Source organism: Loxodonta africana, chromosome X (genome assembly GCF_030014295.1).
Source record: "Loxodonta africana isolate mLoxAfr1 chromosome X, mLoxAfr1.hap2, whole genome shotgun sequence".
Taxonomy (NCBI): Eukaryota; Metazoa; Chordata; class Mammalia; order Proboscidea; family Elephantidae; genus Loxodonta; species Loxodonta africana.
Window position 1 is genome coordinate 74,506,545 of NC_087369.1, and position 21,989 is coordinate 74,528,533.

Consider the following 21,989-nt stretch of genomic DNA (forward strand, 5'->3'; position numbering starts at 1 on the left):
TGTCAAAATAAATTCACAGCTAGAAATTGTAGAAAAACAATTAGAAACCCAAAAGAGAAATAAGAAGATTTCAGAAATAGACAATGACATGGAAGATCTGAGGAGCAGGTTTGAAACAATGGAAAACAGGCTCAGTGAAATTGAAGACAAACACTTGGATACAACATTGTTTGAGGAAAAATCAGAAGAGAAAAATGAAGAAACCCTGAGAATGATGTGGGATACAATCAAAACAAAAAAAAATTGTAAGTGATTGGAGTTCCAAAACAGGGGGAGAAAACAGAAAGCACAGAGAAGATTATTGAACAATTACTGATAGAAAATTTCCCTAATATCATGAAAGATGAAAAGCTGACCATCCAAGAAGCTCAACAAAACCCATATAGGATAGACCTAAAAAGAAAATCACCAAGGCATATCATAATCACACTCACTAAAACCAAAGACAAAAAAACAATCATGAGAGCAGCTCAAGAAAAATGAAAAGTCAGATACAGTGGGGAGAAAATAAGACTGACCTCTGACTATTCAGCAGAAACTATACAGGCAAGAAGGTAATGAGATGATATATATAAAACCTTGAAAGAAAAAAAAAATGCCAACCAAGAATATATCCTGCAAAACTCCAGTTCAAATATGATGGTGAATTTAGGACATTTCCAGATAAACAGAAATAAAGGGAATGTGTAAAAACCAAATTAAACTTGCAAGAATTATAAGAGGAAGTCCTTTGGTCTGAGTACAAACAACCTCAGATGACAGGCTGAATCTAGGATGCAATATTGCATCAGCCAGATATTACCCTAAGTTATGAACTCTCAAGGACTATTCAAAACCAAAGGATTTACAACAGGTAACCAAAGAGATTAATCTGTAAATGACAACAATGTCAGAACAATAAGAGGGGATAAACAGTGTAGGTATAGAACTTTGTAATGGAGAGGAAGGCAAGGCAATACCAAGTAATAATAGACTGCTTCAAACATAGGAAGATAAGGGTAAATTTCAAGGTAACCACAAAGAAAGTTAACAAACCTACTCATCACAATAAAGAAGAAAAACATAAAGTCTCAGTAAAAACAAAACCTATAAAATCAAAAGAAATGAAAAAAAAATCCATAAACAAAAGGAATTCAGCACAGAACAGTAAATGGAACAAAGAAAATGTCAGCACCACAAAATAAGAGCTACAAAATAACGGCAATAAGCTCACACTTATCAATAATCACACTGAATGTAAATGGCCTAAATGCACCCATAAAGAGACAGAAAGTGAAAGTAGATAAAAAAAACAGGATCCAGCTATATGCTGTCTACAAGAGATACACCTCAGAAACAGTGACATAAATTTATTAAAAATTAAAGGATGGAAAAAATATATATCAAGCAAACAGCTACCAAAAAAGAGCAGAAGTGGCAATACTAATCTCAGAAAAAAATAGATTTAAAAAAAATCCACCATAAAATACAAAGAAGGGCACTATATAATGATTAAAGGGACAATCCATCATGAAGACGTAACCGTGATAAATATCTACTAACCCAATGACAGGGCTCCAAAATAAATAAAAGAAACTTTAACAACACTGAAAAGAGAAAATGACAGCTCCACAATAATAGTAGGAGACTTCAACACATCATTCTTGGTAAAGGATAGAACATCTAGAAAGAAACTCAAAAAAGATACAGAAGAACTAAAGGCCATAATCAGCCAACTTGAACACATAGGCATATATAGAACATTCCACCCAACAGCTGCAAAGTACACATTCTTTTCCAACACACATGGGACATTCTTCAGAATAGACCACATCTTAGGCCACAAAGGAACCCTCAACAAAATCCAAAAGGCAGAGATAATACAAAGTACCTTCTCTGATCACAACACCTTCAAAGTAGAAATTAACAACAGGAAGAGCAAAGAAAAAAAAATCATTGAAAACGGAATAACACCCTGCTTAAAAACCACTGGGTAATAGAAGAAATAAAAAATGGAATCAAAAAATTCTTAGAATCAAACAAAAATGAATACACATCATACCAAAACCTTTGGGGCACAGCAAAGGCAGTGCTCAGAGGTCAATTTATAGAAATAGATGGACACATAAAAAATAAGAAAGACACAAAATTAAAACATTAGCTACACAACTCAAACAAATAGAGAACATAAAAGAAGCCCACAGCCAACAGAAAAAGGAAATAATAAAGATCAGAGTAGAAATAAATGAAACAGAGAACCAATAGAAAAAAATCAACAACACTGAAAGTTAGTATTTTGAAAAGATAAAAAAAATGAGCAAACCACTGGCCAAATGGACAAAAGAAAAGCAAGACAGGATGCAAATAACCCAAATAAGGAATGAAAAGGGGAAGATTACAACAGACCCAACTAAAACAAAAAGTATCATAAAGGAGTATTATGAAAAACTGTACCCAAAACAACCTGAAAACCTAGAGGAAATGGACAGATTTCTAGAAATACATTACCTACCCAAACTAACACAAAATGGTGTTGAAAATCTGAACAGACTCATAACATGAGAAGAGATTGAAAAGGTAATTAAAAAAACTCTCAACAAAAAAAGCCCTGACCAAGATGGCTTCACACTAGAATTCAATAGAACATTCAGAGAAGAGCTTACACCAGTACTACAAAAACGATTTCAGAACATAGAAAAGGAAGGAATACCTCTGAATTAATTCTATAAAGCCAGCATAACCCTCATACCAAAACCAGGCAAAGACACCACAAAAAAGAAAACTACACAGCAATCTCTCTCATGTATCTAGATGCAAAAATTCTGAACAAAATTCTAGCCAATAGAATTAAGCATCATTATAAAAATAAATACACCACAACAAAGTAGGATTCATACCAGGCATGCAAGGATGGTTCAACGTTAGAAAATCAGTCAGCATAATCCACCACATAAAGAATCTCATGATAGTCTCAAGCGAAGCAGAAAAGGCTTTTGAAAAAGTCCAACACCCATTCCTGAAAAAACACTCAATAAAATAGGTATAGAAGGGAAATTCCTCAACATAATAAAGGGCATCTTTACAACACAAATGGCCAACATCATTGTTAATGAAGAGAGGCTGAAAACATTCCCCTTGAGAACAGGAACAAGACAAGGATGCCCGTTATCACCACTCCTATTTAACATTGTGCTGGAAGTCCTAGCTAGAGCAAGAGGGCAAGAAAAAGAAATAAAGGGCATCCACATTGGTACTGAAGACATAAAACTGTCCCTATTTGAGGATGATATGATATTATACATGGAAACCCAAAAGACTCCATGAGAAAATTACTGGAACTAGCAGAAAGATTCAACAGAGTAGCAGGATTCAGGATAAACATATAAAAATCCTTTGAGTTCCTATAAACCAATAAAGGGAACAATGTAAAGGAAATCAGAAAAAAAAATACCATTTCTGATAGCCCTTAAAAAAATAAAATATTTGGGAATAAATCTAACCAAGGATGTAAAAGACCTATACAAAGAAAACTACAAAACACTACAGCAAGAAACCAAAAGAGACCTACGTAAATGGAAAAGCATACCATGCCCATGGATAGGTAGACTCAACATAGTGAAAATGACAATTCTACCCAAAGCAATTTACAAATGCAATGCAACCTTGATCCTAATACAAACAACATTCTGTAAAGAGATGGAAAAACTAATTAAATTTGTATGGAAAGGGAAGAAGCCCTGGAAAATAAAGCACTGCTGAAGAAGAAGAATAAAGTAGAACTCTCACTACCTGATCTCAGAACCTACTATACAGCTACTGTAGTCAAAACAGCCTGGTACTGGTACAATGACAGATACATTGACTAATGGAACAAAATTGAGAACCCAGATGTGAATCCATTCACCTAAGGTCACCTGATATTCAACAAGGTCCCAAAGGTCCATCAAATGGGGAAAAGACAGTCTTTTTAACAAATGGTGCTAGAAAAACTGGATGTCCACCTGCAAAAAAAGAAAAAAGAATCAGGACCCATACCTCACATCATACACAAAAGGTAACTCAAAATGGATCAACAAACTAGATATAAAACCAAAAACTATAATGATCATAGATTAAAAAATAGGGTCAACACTAGGGGCCCTAATACACAGCATTAATAGGATACAAACCATAACTAACAACATATGAACTCCCAGATGATAAGCTAGATAACTGGCATCTTCTAAAAATTAAACACTTACGCTCATGAAAAGATTTCACCAAAAAAGGGAAAAGAGGACATACAGACAGGGAAAAAAAAATTGCCTATTGGGAAAAAATTTTTAGCTATTACAAATCTGACAAAGGTCTAATCTCTAAAATCTGTAGGAAAATCCAATACCTCAAAAAACAAAAAAAGACAAGAAATCAGATTGAAAAATGGGCAAGAGAAACGAACAGACACTTCACCCAAAAAGACATTCTGGAGGCTAACAGACACATGAGGAAATGCTCATGATCACTACACAATAAAAAAACACAATAGAGAAATGCAAATCAAATTCACCATGAGGTAACATCTCACTCCAGCATTACTGGTATGCATCAAAAAAAAAAAAAAAACAGAAAACAACAAAGGTTGGAGAGGCTTCTGGGAGATTGGAACTCTTATGCACTGCTGCTGGGAATGCAAGATGATACAGCCATTTTGGAAAATGATATGGCGCTTCCTTAGAAGGCTAGAAACAAAAACACCATATGATCCAGCAATCCCACTCCTACGAATATATCCTAGAGAAATAAGTGTCGTCACATGAATAGACATATTCACACCCACGTTCATTGCAGCATTGTTCACAGTAGCAAAAAGTTGGAAAAAAAATTAAATGCCCATCAACAGATGAATGGGTAAACAAACCGTGGTACATACACACAATGGAGTATTAAGTAATGATGAAGAACAATGACGAATCTGTGAAGCAGCTCATAACAGCTCATAACATAGGGCATTATGCTGAGTGAAATCAGTCAATCACAAAAGGACAAATATTGTATGAGACCACTACTGTAAAAACTCATGAAAAGTTTTACACAAAAAGAAACAATATTTGATGGTTACAAGGGGTGGGAGGGATGGAGATGGGAAAACACTAAATATTATAGATGAGTGGTAACTTTGGTGAAGGGTAAGACAGTACACAATACTGGGGAAGCCAGCACAACTTGCACAAGGCAAGGTCATGGAAGCTCCATAGACACATCCAAACTCCCTGAGGGACAGAATTGCTGGAATGGTGGCTGTGGGGACCATGGTCTCAAGGAACATCTAGATCAATTGGCAAAACATAGTTTATAAAGCAAATGTTCTACATTCTACATTGGTGAGTCGCATCTGGGGTCTTAAAAGCCTGTAAACGGCCATCTAGGATACTCCACTGGTCTCACCCTTTCAGGAGCAAGGGAAAATGCAGAGGACTAATGACACAAAGGAAAGAATGGTCCAAAGGACTGATGGACCACAACTACCATGGCCTCCAGCAGTCTAATCTGGTACAACTGGATGGTGCCTAGTTGCCATCACTTGCTGCTCTGATGGGGATCACACTGGAGGATCCTGGACAGAACTGGCGAAAAATGTGGAACAAAATTCTGCCTCACAGAAAAAGGTCAGGCTTGCTGGCCAGACAGGCACTGGAGAGGCTCCAAGAGTGTGACCCTTAATGCCCTTTTAGTTCAGTGATGAGGTCATTCCTGAAGTTCACGCTTCAGCCAAAGATTACAATTATGATGACTTGTGCAAACAGCTGGAGACAGAAAACCAAAAGGAAAGGACAAGCTCAGCATTTCTCAAGCTGAAAGAACTGAAAGAAAATATTCAAGCCTTGTGTTGCAATACTGAAAGGATTCAATGGGGAAAATATGAAACGAGGCAGGAAGCATCAAAAGAAAATGGAAGGAATACAGAGTCACTATACTAAAAATAATAGGTCGACTTTCAACCACGTCAGGAGGAAACGTATGATCACGAACCCATGGTACTGAAGGAAAAAGTCCAAGCTGCACTGAAAAAAAAAGTCATCAGCAAAAACAAGGCTCCAGGAACTGACTGAATACAAATTGAGATGTTTCAACAAATGGATGCAGCGCTGGAAGTGCCCACTCATATGCCAAGAAATTTGAAAAACAGCCACCTGGCCAACAGATTGGAAGAGATCCATATGCGCGCCTCTTCCCAAGAAAGGTGATCCAACCAAATGCAGAAATTATCAAACAATATCATTAATATCACATGCAAGCAAAATTTGCTGAAGATCATTGAAAAGTGGCTGCAGCAGTATACTGACAGGCAACTACCAGAAATTCAAGCGTGGAACCAGGGATATCATTGTCAATGTCATTTGGATGCTCGCTGAAAGCAGAGAATACCAGAAAAATGTTTATGTGTGTTTTATTGACTATGCTAAGGCATTTGACTGTGTGGATTCTAATAAATTATGGATAACATTGAAGAGAATGGGAATTCCAGAACACTTAATTGTGCTCATGAGGAATCTGTGCATGGATCAAGAGGCAGTCATTTGAACAAAACAAGGGGACACTGAATTTTTTTTCTTTAATTTTTATTGTGCTTTAAGTGAAAATTTACACATCAAGTCGGTTTCTCATACAAAACCTTATACTCCCAGTTGTTCTCCCCCTAATGAGACAGAACATTCCTTCTCTCCACCCTGTGTTTTGGTGTCCATTCAGCTAGCTTCTGTCCCCCTCGGCCTTCACATCTCCCCTCCAGAAAGGAGCTGACCAGATAGCCTCTTGTGTCTAGTTGATCCAAGAAGCCCACTCCTTACCAGTATCATTTTCTGTCTTTAGTCCAGCCCAGTCCTTGTCTGAAGAGGTGGCTTCGAGAATGGTTCCTGTCTTAGACTAACGGAAGGTCTGGGGACCATGACCCCTGGGATCCCTCTGGCCTCAGTCAGACCATTAAGTCTGGTCTTTTTACTAGAATTTGGGGTCTGCTTCCCACTGCTCTCCTGCTCCTTCAGGGATTCTCTGTTGTGTTCCCTGTCATGGCTTGGTTGTAGCTGGGCACCATCTAGTTCTTCTGGTCTCAGGCTGGTGTAGTCTTTGATTTATGTGGCCTATTATGACTTTTGGGTGAATACTTACCTTGTGTCTTTGGTGTTCTTCATTCTCCTTTGCTCCAGGGGGGTTGAGACCAATTGTTGCATCTTAGATGGCCGCATGCTAGCTTTTAAGACCCTAGATGCCATTCTCCAAAGTGGGATGCAGAATGTTTTCTTAATAGTTTTTATTATGCCAATTGACCTAGATGTCCCCTGAAACCATGGTTCCCAAACCCCCACCCCTGCTACTCTGGCCTTCAAAGCATTCAGTTTGGTTTATTCAGGAAACTTCTTTGCTTCTTTATAGTCCAGTTGTGCTGACCTCTCCTGTATTGTGTTTTGTCCGTCCCTTCACCTAAATTAGTTCTTGTCTACTGCCTAATTAGTGAGTCCCCCTCTCCCTCCCTCTCCCCTCTTGTAACCATCAAAGAATATTTTCTTCTGTGTTTATACTATTTCTTGAGTTCTTATACTAGTGGTCTCTTACAATATTTGCCCTTTTGCAACTGACTAATTTCACTCATGTTATGAAATGCTTCAGATTCATCGTTGTCCTTTATTGATGCATAATATTCCATTGCGTGAATATACCATAATTTATTTATCCATTCATCCGTTGATGGGCACCTTGGTTGCTTCCATCTTTTTGCTATTGTAAACAGTGCTGCAATGAACATGGTGTGCATATATCTGTTAGTGTGATGGCTTTACTTCTCTAGGATATATTCCAAGGAGTAGGATTGCTGGATCGTATGGTAGTTCTATTTCTGGCTTTTAAAGGAAGTACCAAATGGATTTCTAAAGTGGTTGTACCATTTTACATTCCCATGAGCAGTGTATAAGTGTTCCAGTCTCTCCACAACCTTGCCAACATTTATTATTCTGTGTTTTTTGGATTAATGCCAACCTTCTTGGCGTGAGATGGAATCTCACTGTAGTTTTGATTTTCATTTCTCTAACGGCTAATGATCCTGAGCATTTCCTCATGTATCTGTTAGCTACCTGAATGTCTTCTTTAGTGAAGTGTCTGTTCATATCCTTTGCCCATTTTTTAATTGGGTATTTGTCTTTTTGTTGTTGAGATTTTGCAGTAACATGTAGATTTTAGAGATCAGCCGCAGATCAGAGATGTCATAGCTAAAGCTTTTTTCCCATTCTGTAGGTAATCTTTTTACTCTTTTTTGAAGTCTTTGGACAAGCGTAGGCGTTTTACTTTTAGGAGATCCCAGTTATCTAGTTTCTCTTTTGCTGGTTTTTGCAGTTCTAGTAATGTTTTGTATACTGTTTATGCCATGTGCTGGGCTTCTAACAATTTCCCTAGTTTTTCTTCCATGAACTTTATTGTTTTAGGTTTTATATTTAGATGTTTGATCCATTTTGAGTTGGTTTTTATGCATGGTGTGAGGTATGGGTCTTGTTTCAGATGGATATCTAGTTATGCCAGCACCATTTGTTAAAGAGACTGTCCTTTCCCCACTTAACAGACTTTGGGCTTTGTCAAATATGAGTTGCTCATATGTAGATGGATTTATGTCCAGATTCTCGATTCCGTTCTGTTGGTCTATGTTTCTGTTGTTGTACCAGTACCAGGCTGTTTTGACTACCGTGGCGGTATAATATGTTCTAAAGTCAGGTAGTGTGAGGCCTCCCACTTTGTTCTTCTTTTTCAGTAATGCTTTACTTATCCAGGACCTCTTTCCCTTCCATATGAAGTTGGTGATTTTTTTCTTCATCTCATTAAAAATGTCACTGGTATTTGGATCGGGATCCCATTGTATCTATATTTGGATTGGGATTCCATTGTATCTATATATCTCTTTGGGCAGAATAGATATTTTTACAACGTTGAGTCTTCCTATCCATGAGCAAGGTATGTTTTTCCACTTATGAAGGTCTCTTATGGTCTCTTGCAGTAGTGTCTTGTAGTTTTCTTTGTATAGGTCTTTTACATCTCCGGTTAGATTTATTTCTAAGTACTTTATTTATTATTTATTTCTTAGGGGTGATTAATTGTAAATGATATTGATTTGGTGATTCCCTCTTCGGTTCTCCCTTTGTTGATGAAGAGGAACCTGATTTATGCATGTTTATCTTTTATCCTGAAATTCTGCTGAACTCTTCTATGAGTTTCAGTAGTTTTCTTAAGGATTCTTTAGATTTTTCTGTGTATAAGATCATGTCACCTGCAAACAGAGATACTTTTGCTTCTTCTTTGCCAATTTGGATGGCCTTTATTTCTTTACCTAGCTTTATACCTTTGGCTAGGATCTCCAGCACGATGTTGAATAAGAGTGGTGATAAACGGCATCCTTGTCTGGTTCCTGTTCTCAATGGGAATAGTTTCAATCTCTCTCCATTTAGGATGACATTGGCTGTTGGCTTTGTATAAATGCCCTTTATAATGTTTAGGAATTTTCCTTCTATTCCTATTTTGCTGAGAGTTTTTATCATGATTGGGTTTTGGGCTTTGTCGTGCCTTTTCATCAGTTGATAAGATCATGTGGTTTTTGTCTTTTGTTTTATTTATGTGATGGATATTATAATGTTGAACCATCCCTGCATACCTGGTATAAATCCCATTTGGTAGTGGTGGATTATTTTTTGATATGTTGTTGAATATTATTGCCTAGAATTTTGCTGAGGATTTTTGCATCTAAGTTCATGATGGATATTGGCCTGTAATTTTCTTTTTTTGTGGAGCCTTTATCTGGTTTTGGTATCAGGGTTTTGCTGGCTTCATAGAATGAGTTTGGGATTATTCCATCCTTTTCTATGCTCTGAAATACTTTTAGTTGTAGTGGTGTTAACTCTTTTCTGAAAGTTTGGCAAAACTCTCCAATGAGCCCATCAGGGCCAGGGCTTTTCTTCGTTGGGAGTTTTTTTTATTACTTTTTCAATCTCTTCTTTTGTTATAGGTTTATTTAGTTGTTCCGTCTCTGTTTGTGTTAATTTAGGTAGGTAGTATGTTTCTATAAATTTGACCATTTCTTCTAGGTACTCTGTTATGATTCTTTTAATTTCAGTTTTGTCTGTTATGATTTCACACATGTCATTTCTTATTCGGGTTATTTGCTTCCTTTCCTGTTTTTCTTTTGTCAGTCTGGCCAATGGTTTATCTATTTTGTTAATCTTTTCAAAGAATCAGCTTTTGGTCTTGTTAACTCTTTCAATTGGTTTTCAGTTTCACTTAATTCTGGTCTAATTTTCATTATTTGCTTTCTTCTGGTGCCTGAAGGTTTCTTTTCTTTCTCTCTTTCTATTTGTTGAACTTGTAGGGATAATTCTTTGATTTTGGCCCTTTCTTCTTTTTGTATGTGTGCATTTATTGATATAAATTGACCTCTGAGCACTGCTTTTGTTGTGTCCCAAAGTTTCTGATAGGAAGTGTTTTCGTTCTCATTGGATTCTATGAATTTCTTTATTCCATCCTTGATGTCTTTTATAACCCAGTTGTTTTTGTGCAGGGTATTGTTCAGTTTGCAAGTGTTTGATTTCTTTTCCCTGCTTTTTCTGTTATTGACTTCTACTTTTATGGCCTTATGGTTAGAGAAGGTGCTTTGTAATATTTTGATGTTTTGGATCCTGTTAAGGCTTGCTTTATGGCCTAATATGTGTTCTATTCTAGAGAATGTTCCATGTGCATTGGAAAAGAAATTATACGTGGCTGTGGTTAGGTTGAGTGTTCTGTATATGTCTATGAGGTCAAGTTGGTTAATTGTGACATTTAGCTCTTCCATGTCTTTATTGAACTTCTTTCTGGATGTTCTGTGCTTCGCTGAAAGTGGTGTGTTGAAGTCTCTTAGTATTATTGTGGAGCTCTCTAGCTCACTTTTCAATGTTGTTAGAGTTTGTTTTATGTATCTTGAAGCCCTTTCATTGGGTACATAAATATTTAAAATGGTAATATCCTCTTGGTATATTGTCCCTTTAATCTTTATGTAGTGCCCTTCCTTATCCTTTGTGGTAGATTTAAGTTTGAAGTCTGTTTTGTCAGAAACTAGTGTAGCCACTCATGCTCTTTTTTGATTGTTGTTTGCTTGATATATTTTTTCCATCTTTTTTAATTTTAGTTTGTTTGTGTCTTTAAGCTTAAGGTGTGTCTCTTGTAGGCAGCATATAGCAGATCGTGTTGTTTTTATCCATTCTGCAACTCTCTGTCTCTTTATTGGTGCCATTTAGTCCATTTACCTTCAGCGTGATTATAGATAGGTATGAGTATACTGCTGTCATTTTGATGCCTTTTTTGTGTGTGTTGTTGCCAGTTTTGTTTTTCCACTTACTTTTTTGTGCTGAGTTTTTCTTTGCGAATTGTGTGTTCCTCTTTGTCATTGTGGTTTAATTTGTTTTTGTTGAGTTTTTATGTTTATCCTGTTTTTTAATTTGAAGTGTAGTATAGTTTTTTGTTTTATATAGTTAGTCTTCTTTGTGGTTACCTTGATATTCACCCCTATTTTCCTAAGGGTAAACCTAACTTGTGTCTCCCTGTATCACCTTGAATTCCTCTCCATATGAAAGATCTATGCCTATGTTATTTATGACAATAATCAATAAAAAGGTACTAAATAACATTAGTACCTTTTTATTGATTATTGTCATGTTTTAGGTAATGACATCACTGATTCCCTGTTTTGAGCATATTTTTTTCTTAATCTTGACTTATTTTTATGATTTCCCTATCTTAGTTGATGCCTGGTTGTTCTGTTCTGTGTTCTAGTGTTAGGTTGATATCTGATATTATTTGATTTTCTATCCAGAGAATTCCCTTTATTGTTTCTTGTAGTTTTGGTTTGATTTTTGCAAATTCCCTGAGCTTCTGTTTATCTGTGTCTTAATTTCGCCTTCATATTTGAGAAACAGTTTTGTTGGATTTATGATTCTTGGTTGGCAATTTTTCTCCTTCAGTGCTTTATATATGTCATCCCGTTGCCTTCTTGCCTGCATAGTTTCTGCCAAGTAGTCTGAACTTATTCTTATTGATTCTCCTTTGTAGGTGACTTTTTGCTTATCCCTGGCTACTTTTAAAATTTTCTCTTTACCTTTGGTTTTGGCAAGTTTGATAATAATACATCTTAGTGACTTTCTTTTGAGATCTACCTTGTATGGGGTTCGGTGAGCATCTTGGATAGATATCCTCTCATCTTTCATGATATCAGGGAAGTTTTCTGCCATCAAATCTTCAACAATTCTCTCTATTTTCTGTTATCCCTCCCTGTTCTGGTACTCCAATGACTCGTAAGCTACTCTTCTTGGTAGAATCCCACGTGATTCTTAGGGTTTCTTAAAATTTTTTTTTGTCTTTTATCTGAATTTTCTTCGAATATATTGGTGCCAAGTGATTTATCTTCAATCTCACAAATTCTGCTTTCCAGTTCTCCAGTTCTCCTCCTCTGAGTTTCTATTAAGTTGTCTAATTCTGTAATTTTATTGTTAATCTTCTGAATTTCTGAATGCTTTCTCTCTATGCATTCTTGCAGTTTGTTAAGTTTTTCATTGCGTTCTTGAATAATCTTTTTTATTTCTTCAACTGCTTTATTTGTGTGTTCCTTGGCTTTTTCTCTTTGTGGCCTGATCTTGTTCATGACGTCTCCTGATGTAGTTCCTGATGTTTTGAAGTGTTCTGTATATTAATCTTTTGTATTCTACATCTGGTAATTCCAGGAATACATCTTCATCCAGGAGAGTCCTTGATTCTCTGTTTTGGGAGTTTGTTGAAGCAATCATGGTCTGCTACTTTATGTGATTTGATATTGACTGTTGTCTCCGTGCCATCTATAACTTATCGTATTAATTTATTTTATGTTTGCTCACTGTGTCCTAGTTTCTTGCTTTGTTTTGTTTCAATATAGACAAATAGGCTACTAAAGTGAGCTAACTTGATTATTGGAGCCTTTGAAGAACTAATGTCCTGTTACCAAATGGCTAGAGCTGTTACCAGGTTAATAAGCCTAGGAGTCCATACACTACTCTTGTATAGATTCAGCTCAGTTGTCCTGATAGTTGGTCACCTAGTGTGTCGTGTAGGCTCTCACCTACTGTCTTAGAGCAGCAGTGGTGATGGGTGTATGCACTTGTTTCTGGTAGCTGCAGGGGGTCACACTCTCAGGAGGGCAGAGGGCTGAAAGCCTTCCCCCAAATGTCAGTGAGGAAGGAGGGTCTCTCTTCTTTAGAGCACTCACTCTGGTGGGTAGGCTCTGCAGTTGTACCTTAGGCACCCAATGCCTATACCTGTAAGAACTGGTAGGCACCACTATATTTTCATGGGTGGCTAGGCGCTGTGGATGGAGCCTCCAGTCCTCAGGCCCCTGCTGTGGGTTGGTGAAAGCACTGTTTACTAGGCAGAGCAGTATCAGACCTCCAAAACCTGCCAATCCCCACACAGATGAAACAGACAGTCAGATCTCAAAGATTTCCCCTTGCAATATAATAGCCACCTGGATCCATGCAGGAGTGAGAGACAAAGTCTTTGGATTGCTGATGCCTGGACTAGAGCTGCTTCTGTGCTGAGCTTCCAGATTAAGGGAGTCTGTGGAGTATTTTTCCCATTTGTTAATTTGTTCCTTCTCCCAGTCCAGGAGAATGGCTCAGAGAGCACAGCAGGTTCTATCTCAGGCCCAGAGAAATCAACTGTTAATGAAGCCAACTGGGGCAGAGGAGAGAGGGAGCCGATAGATAGGAGAGAGTTCTGTCAAAAGATTGTAGTTGTTGTAAGGTGCCATCGAGTCGGTTCCAGCTCATAGCGACCCTACGCACAACAGAATGAAACACCTCCCAGTCCTGTGCCATCAGTATAATCGTTGTTATGCTTGAGCTCATTGTTGCAGTCACTGTGTCAATCCACCTCATTGAGAGTCTGCCTCTTTTTGGCTGACCCTGTACTTTGCCAAGCATGATGTCCTTCTCCAGGGACTGAACACTCCTGACAACATGTCCAAAGCATGAAAGGCGCAGTCTCACCATTTTTGCTTCTAATGAGCATTCTGGTTGTACTTCTAAGACAGATTTGTTCGTTCTTTTGGCAGTCCATGGTATATTCATATTCTTCGCTAACACCACAATTCAAAGGTGTCAATTCTTCTTCAGTCTTCCTTATTCATTGTCCAGCTTTCACATGCATATGATGCGATTGAAAATATCATAGCGTGGTCAGGCGCACCTTCGTCTTGAAGGTGACGTCTTTGCACTTCCATGCTTTAAAGAGGTCCTTTGAAGTAGATTTACCCAATACAATGTGTCTTTTGATTTCTTGACTGCTGCTTCCATAGGTGGTGATTGTGGATCCAAGTAAAATGAAATCCTTCACAACTTCAATCTTTTCTCCATTTATCATGATGTTGCTCATTGGTCCAGTTGTGAGGACTTTTGTTTTCTTTATGTTGAAGTGCAATCCATACTGAAGGCTGTGGTCTTTGATCTTCATTAGTAAGTGCTTCAAATCTTCACTTTCAGCAAGCAAGGTTGTGTCATCTGCATAACACAGGTTGTTAATGATCTTCCTCCAATCCTGATGCCCTGTTCTTCTTCATATAGCCCAGCTTCTCGGATTATTTGCTCAGCATACAGAATGAATAGGTATCATGAAAGGATACAACCCTAATGCACACATTTCCTGACTTTAAACCTTGCAGTATCCCCTTGTCTGAATTACTGCCTCTTGATCCATGTAGATTCCTCATGAGCATGATTAAGTGTTCTGGAATTCCAATTCTCCTCAACGTTTTCCATAATTTATTAGGATCCACACAGTTGAATGCTGTAGCACAGTCATTAAAACACAGGCAAACATCTTCTGGTACTCTTTACTTTCAGCCAGGATCCATCTGATTTTAGCAATGGTGTCCTTGGTTCCATGTTCTCTTTTGAATTCAACTTGAATTTCTGGCAGTTATTTGTTGATGTACAGCTCCAAATGCTTTTGAATGACCTTCATCAAAATTTTACTTGCGTGGGATATTAGTGATATTGTTCAATAATTTCCACATTTGGTTGGATCACCTTTCTTGGGAATAGGCATAATTATAGGGTCACTATTTTTTTATGAGTCGGAATCTACTCAACGGCACTGGGTTTGTTTTTTTGGTTTATGGATCTCTTGGCCAGGTAACTGTCTTCCAAATTTCTTGGCATAGATGAGTGAGCACTTCCGGCACTGCATCCATTTGTTGAAACATCTCAGCTGATTTTTCTCAATTCTTGGAGGCTTGTTTTTCACCAGTGTCTTCAGTGCAGCTTGAGCTTCTTCCTTCAGTATCAATGGTTCTTGATGATATGTTACCTAGTGAAATGACTGAACATCGGCCAGTTCTTTTTGGTACAGTTACTCTGTATGCTCCTTCCATCTTCTGTTGATGCTTCCTGGGTCATTCAGTATTTTGTCCATAGAATTTTTCAATATAGCAACTAGAGGCTTGAATTTTTTCTTCAGTTCATTCAGCTTGAGAAATGTATGTTCTTCTCTTTTGCTTTTCTAACTCCACATCTTTGCACATGTCATTATAATACTTTACTTTGTCTTCTCCAGTTGCCCTTTGAAATCTCTTCAGCTATTTTACTGCATCTTTTCTTCCTTTTTCCTTAGCTACTTGATGTTCAAGAGCAAGTTGCAGAGTCTTTTCTGACATTAATTTTGCTTTTCTTTCTTTCCTCTCTTTTTAATGACCTCTTGCTTTCTTCATGTATGATGGCCTTGATGTCATTCCACCGCTTGTCTCGTCTTCAGTCATTAGTGTTCAATGCATCAAACCTTTCCTGAGATCGTCTCTAAAGCTCAATAAGTTTTGGTAATTTCTTATTTATTCAATATGTATGTTGAACAAAAAATTGGAGAAGCGGGATTATGAGAAGAATGCAGCATTAGAATTAGAGAAAGACTCATTTCCAAACTTCAATATGCAGAGAACACAACCTCGTTTGGCAAAAAATGAAGACAACTTGAAGCACTTACCAATGGAAGTCAAAGACAATAGCCCTCAGTATGGCTTATAGCAGAATATGAAGAAAATGAAAATCCTCAGAACTGGACCCATAAACAACATCATTACAAATGGAGAAGAAATTGAGGTTGTCTAGGATTTCATTCTACTTTGATCAACAATCAACACCCATGGAGCAGCAGTTAAGAAGTAAAACAATTATTGTACTGGGTAAATTTGCTGCTAAAGACCTCTTTAAATTGTTAAAAAGCAAAGAAGTCACTTTAAGGACTAAGGTGTGTCTGACCTAACCAATGGCCTTTTCGATTGCCTCATGTGTTTGTGAAAGCTGGACAACGAAAATAGAAGACAGAAGAAGATTTGAGGCATTAGAACTGTGGTGGTGGCAAAGAATATTCAATATGCTGTGGACTGCCAGAAGAATGAACAGATGTTTTAGAAGAGCTAAAACTGGGGTGCTCCTTAGAAGCTAGAATGGCAAAACTTTTTCTTGCTTGCTTTGGACACATCATCAGGAAGGACCAACTGCTAGAAAAGGACATGGTTGGTAAAGCAGAGGGCCAAGGAAAACTCTCAATGAGATGGATTAACACAATACCTGCAACAATGGACTCAAACATACTAAGGGACTTCTGGCCAACATGGCACCATAAGCAGAAGCCCCATGCCATGCGTCCACAGCAAAGACCTGAAAAAATAACTAAAACACAAACAAACATCAATCCTGGAGCCTGAAGTGTCAAATGAAGAGATAAAGAACTCAGCCAAGCATCGAATGGAGTAAGAAACTGAAGGAGAACAGAAAGCAAGGAGAGATATGTGCAGAGGTCCCCTGTCAGCTAATGCAGCACGGATTCGCCATCTTGGACTCCTGTTGAAGATCAGTGGACAGGGAGCAAGGGAAAGCAGGTTCATGGAGCTTGCAACAGGAGACAGAGAACCTTTTAACCAGTGATACGTGCTTTCCCACCCCCATCCTCTCCTTGCTGCTCTAATTCTGTACTTCCTGGTTGGCAGTGGTGGCTGGGCCGGCCGGGAAGTGCAGCTTCTGTGCCTCTTCGATTTGCCCTGCCCACATCGAAGATTGGCAGACAGGGAATACAGGAAAGCAGCTTCATGAAGTTCCCAGCAGGAGACAGAGCACCCTGTAACCAGCAGTATATGCTTTCTTAACCCCACTCTTCTCCCCGCCCCTCGGCTTCCTCTCCTTCCCATCACCTGCAGTCTCTTGGCCAGGAGGCAAGTGCTTTGGCCCTGTGCCACTTGGATTCACCCCGCCCACACTGGCTGGCTCCCTGAGTATCTTTTGTCTGTTGCTGATGTTGTCTTTTTTCCGTTTCTTTGGTTTCTTCCTTACCTCCCACCACCTCCCCCTACTTTCTCTCGAACATCTGGATCCCTGTGCCATCTTTGCTTCTTAAAAGGCTGTGAAGCACTGTTCGACTGGGGAACATCTCCCCAGCCTGTGTCACCACACTTTTGGGATCCCCGGTGGTTTTTTTTAAAAAATATTTTGCTTTGCTCCATTTTGTTTTGTTTGGTTGTTTTATTTTTCTTTTCACAGCTTCAGAGCCCTTTCTAGCTGGGCTGCACTGCAGAGCTTAGGAACCACTTCCCCAGTCTGTGCAGCCACACTGGTGTGATACCCTGGGGACATTTTTTTTCTTAACTTTTTTTTCTTTTTTCCTTTCTGTCTTTCTTCATTTCACAGTTCTTCTCTATCTATACTTACCTTCTTTTCCTGTGTCCTGAATACCTCTAGAAAGGCTATACTGTGCAGCCTGGGAGCCACTTCCCCATTCCTTGCAGCTGGACTGGTGGGACCCCTGGGGGCTTTTCTTTTTTGATATAGTTTTTATTTCTTTATCCTTTTTTATCTAGTTTTTTCTTTATCCTTTTTTTTCTATATTTCTGGGTTTTTCATTGCCACTCCAATGGCAAGCTCCCTTAGCACTCTTTTTTTTGTTTGTTTTTTGCTCCTGTTTACCTCTCATCTTTCTGATACCCACATTAGCTCCACACATCAAAACCTCCCACCTCCTTCCTGCTTACCTGCACCATGTCCTGAACACCACACCCCTGAAGAGCACAGGCAGAACCTACATGAACCTGCCCAGCACTGATTCTTGGCCCACCCTTCAGCCCTAGCACATGCCACAAACAACCCGTCCCAGCCCCTTCCCTTCAGCTGGACTTGCTTTGCTGCACCATAGCTGAGTGACTGGCCCTGATCATTGGACAAGAGGTGAAAAGTATTTTGACCACAGATGAGCAAACAACAAAGAATGCACAGCCCGCCTTCTCAGATATAACCCAATAAAACAAAAAAGCAGGATGAAACAAGGAGATCTATGATCAAGAAATGAAGAATATAACTACTGAATGTCCCAAAGACAACAGATAATATAAAAACATTAAAAAAAGGACCGGCTGGTTCCAGTAGGCAACCAAAATAAAACACCAGATGACTTTCTAAGAGAAGAAGAGGAACTACAACTACCTAGCAAGGAATCCAAATCTCTAATATTCAGAGCTGTCCAAGAGTTGAAGCAAAAAGCAAACACAAATGAGCAAAAAATAGACACATTCATGGGAAATGCAGACAAAATTATGGAAAATACACAAAACATGGAAAAATTCAGGAAGAAAATGTCAAAAGAAATTGACAACTAGAAATTGTACAAAAACAACAATTAGAAATCCAAAAGATAAACAAGATTTCAGAAATGGACAGTGTCGTAGAATGGGTAAAGAGCAGGTGTGAAATGATGGAAGACAGGATCAGAGAAATTGAAGACAAACACTTGGATACAGCATTTTTTGAGGAAAAATGAGAAAAAAAGAATGAAGAAAAATGAAGAAACCCTGAGAATTATGTGGGATACAATCAAAAGCAAAAATTTGTGAGTGATCAGATTTCCAGAACAGGAGAAGAAAATGGAAAACACAGACAGGATCATTCAAGAATTGCTGACAGACTTCCCTAATATCATGAAAGATAAAAAGCTGGCCATCCAAGAAGCTCAATGGACCCCATATAGGATAAACCCCAAGAGAAAATCACCGCGACATACCATAATCACACTCACTAAAGCCAAAGACAAAGAAAAAATCCTGAGAGCAGCTTGAAAAAAATAAAAAGTCACATACAGAGGAGAAACAATAAGACTTAGCTTTGATTATTCAGCAGAAACTACATAGCCAAGAAGGCAATGAGATGACCCATAAAACCTTGAAAGAAAAAAATTGCCAATCAAGAAAAATATGACCTGCAAAACTCTCATTCAAATATGATGGTGAAACTAGGACATTTCCAGATAAACAGAAATTAAGGAAATATGTAAAAAATAAACCAAACTTACAAGAACTATTACAGTCCTTCAGTCTGAGGAAAGCATCAGATCACAGCCTGAATCTAGGACACAAGATTGTGCCAGCCAGATACCAACCTAGGAAAAGAACTCTCAAGGACTATCCAAAACCAAAAGAATTGCAAAAGGAACCAGAAAGGTTAATCTGTAAATGACAGTGTCAGAACAATAAAAGAGGGAACAAACAGTGTATGTATAGAACTTTCTAATGGAGAGGAAGGCAAGGCGACACCAAGTAATAATAGACTGGTTCAACCTAGGAAGATAAGAGAAATTTTCAAGGTAACCACAAAGAATGTTAACAAACCTAGTCATCAAAATGAAGAAGAAAAACATAGTCTCAATAAGTACAAAATCTACAAAGACAAAAGAAATGAAAAAGAAATCCACAAACAAAAGGAATTCAGCGCAGGAAAGTAAGAGGAACAAAAAAAAATCAGCACCACCAAAAAAAAAGAACTACAAAATGACAGCAATAAAATCATGCCTACCAATAATTACACTGAATGTAAATGGCCTAAATGCACCCAAAAAGAGACAGAGAGTGACAGAATGGATTAAAAAAATGATACATCAATATGCTATCTACAAGAGACATGCCTTAAGAACAGAGAAGTAAATTTTTAAAAATTCAAAAGATGGAAAAAAATATCAAGCAAATAGCTACCAAAAAAGAGCAGAAGTGGCAATGCTAATCTCAGATAAAACACACTTTAAAACAAAATCCACCATAAACGACAAAGAAGGGCACTATATAATGATTAAAGGGACAATCCGTCATGGAGACTTAACCATAATAAACATCTATGCACCCAATGACAGGTCTTCAAAATATATTAAAGAAAAAAAAAAAAACTCTAACAGCAATAAAAAGAGAAATCGACAGTTCCATAATGATAGTAGGAGACTTCAACACACCACTCTTGAAAATGGTCAGAACAACTAGAAAGAAACTCAAAAAAGATACAGAAGAACTAAAGGCCACAATTAGCCAACTTGACCTCATAGATATGTATAGAACACTCCCTCAACAGCTGCAAAGTACACATTTTTTTCCAATGCACATGGAATGTTCTCCGGAATATACCACACCTTAGGCCACAAAGCAACCCTCAACAAAATCCAAAACAGAGATAATACGAAGTATCTTCTCTGACCACAACACCATCAAAGTAGAAATTAACAACAAGAAGAGCAAGGAAAAACAAACACCCTGCTTAAAAACTACTGGGTAATAGAACAAATCAGAGATGGAATCAAAAAATTCCTAGAATCAAACAAGACTGAAAACACATCATACCAAAACCTTTAGGACACAGCAAAGGCAGTCCTCAGAGGTCAATTCACGACAGATGGACACATCAAAAAAGTAGAAAGGGACAACATCAAAACATTAGCTATACAACTTGAACAAATAGGACTGAACAGCAAAAGAAGCCCACAGCAAGCCCACAGCCACCAGAAGAAAGGAAATAATAAAGACTAGAGCAGAAATAAATGAAACAGAAAATAGAAAAACAATAAAAAGAATCAACAAAACCAAAAGTTGGTTCTTTGAAAGGATCAACAAAATCGACAAACCACTGGCCAAATTGACAAAAGAAAAACAGGAAAGGATGCAAATAACCCAAATGAGAAATGAAATGGGGGACATTACAACAGACCCAACTGAAATAAAAAGGATCATAACAGAGTATTAGGAAAAGCTATACTCCAACAAATTTGAAAACCTAGAGGAAATGGACAAATTTCTAGAAACACAGTAACTACCCAAAGTAACACAAAATGATGTTGACAATCTGAACAGATGCATAACAAGAGAAGAGATTAAAAAGGTAAAACAAAACAAACAAACAAACAAAAACTCCCCAAAACAACAAAAAGCCCTGGCCTAGATGGCTTTACTGGAGAATTCTACCAAACATTCAAAGAGCTTATGCAATACTACTCAAAATATTTCAGAACATAGAAAAGGAAGTGATACCTATCAATCACTTCATTCTATGAAGCCAGCATAACCTTGATACCAAAACCACGCAAAGACACAGCAACAAAAAATTAGAGAACAATATCTCTCATGAATATACATGCAAAAATTCTCAACGAAATTCTAGCCAATAGACTTCAGCATCATAACAAAAAAATGATACACCACAACCCAGTAGGATTCATAGCAGGTATGCAAGGATGGTTCAACATCAGAAAATCAATCAGTGTAATCCACTACATAAACAGAGGGAAAGAAAAGAATCACATGATCATCTTGATAGATGCAGAAAAGGCATTTGACAAAGTCCAACACCCATTCCTGATAAAAAGAAAGAAAACTCTCAATAAAATAGGTATAGAAGTGAAATTTCTCAACATAATAAAGGGCATCTAAAAAAAATTTTTTTAATGCAAAACCAATGGCCATCATCATTTTTAAAGGAGTGATGCTGAAAACATTTCCCTTGAGAACAGAAACAAGACAAGGATACCCTTTATTACCACTCATTGAACATTGTGCTGGAAGTCCTAGCTAGACCAATAAGGCAAGAGAAGGAAATAAGGGACATCCACATTGGTAAGGAAGAAGTTAAACTGTCCCTATTTGCAGATGATAT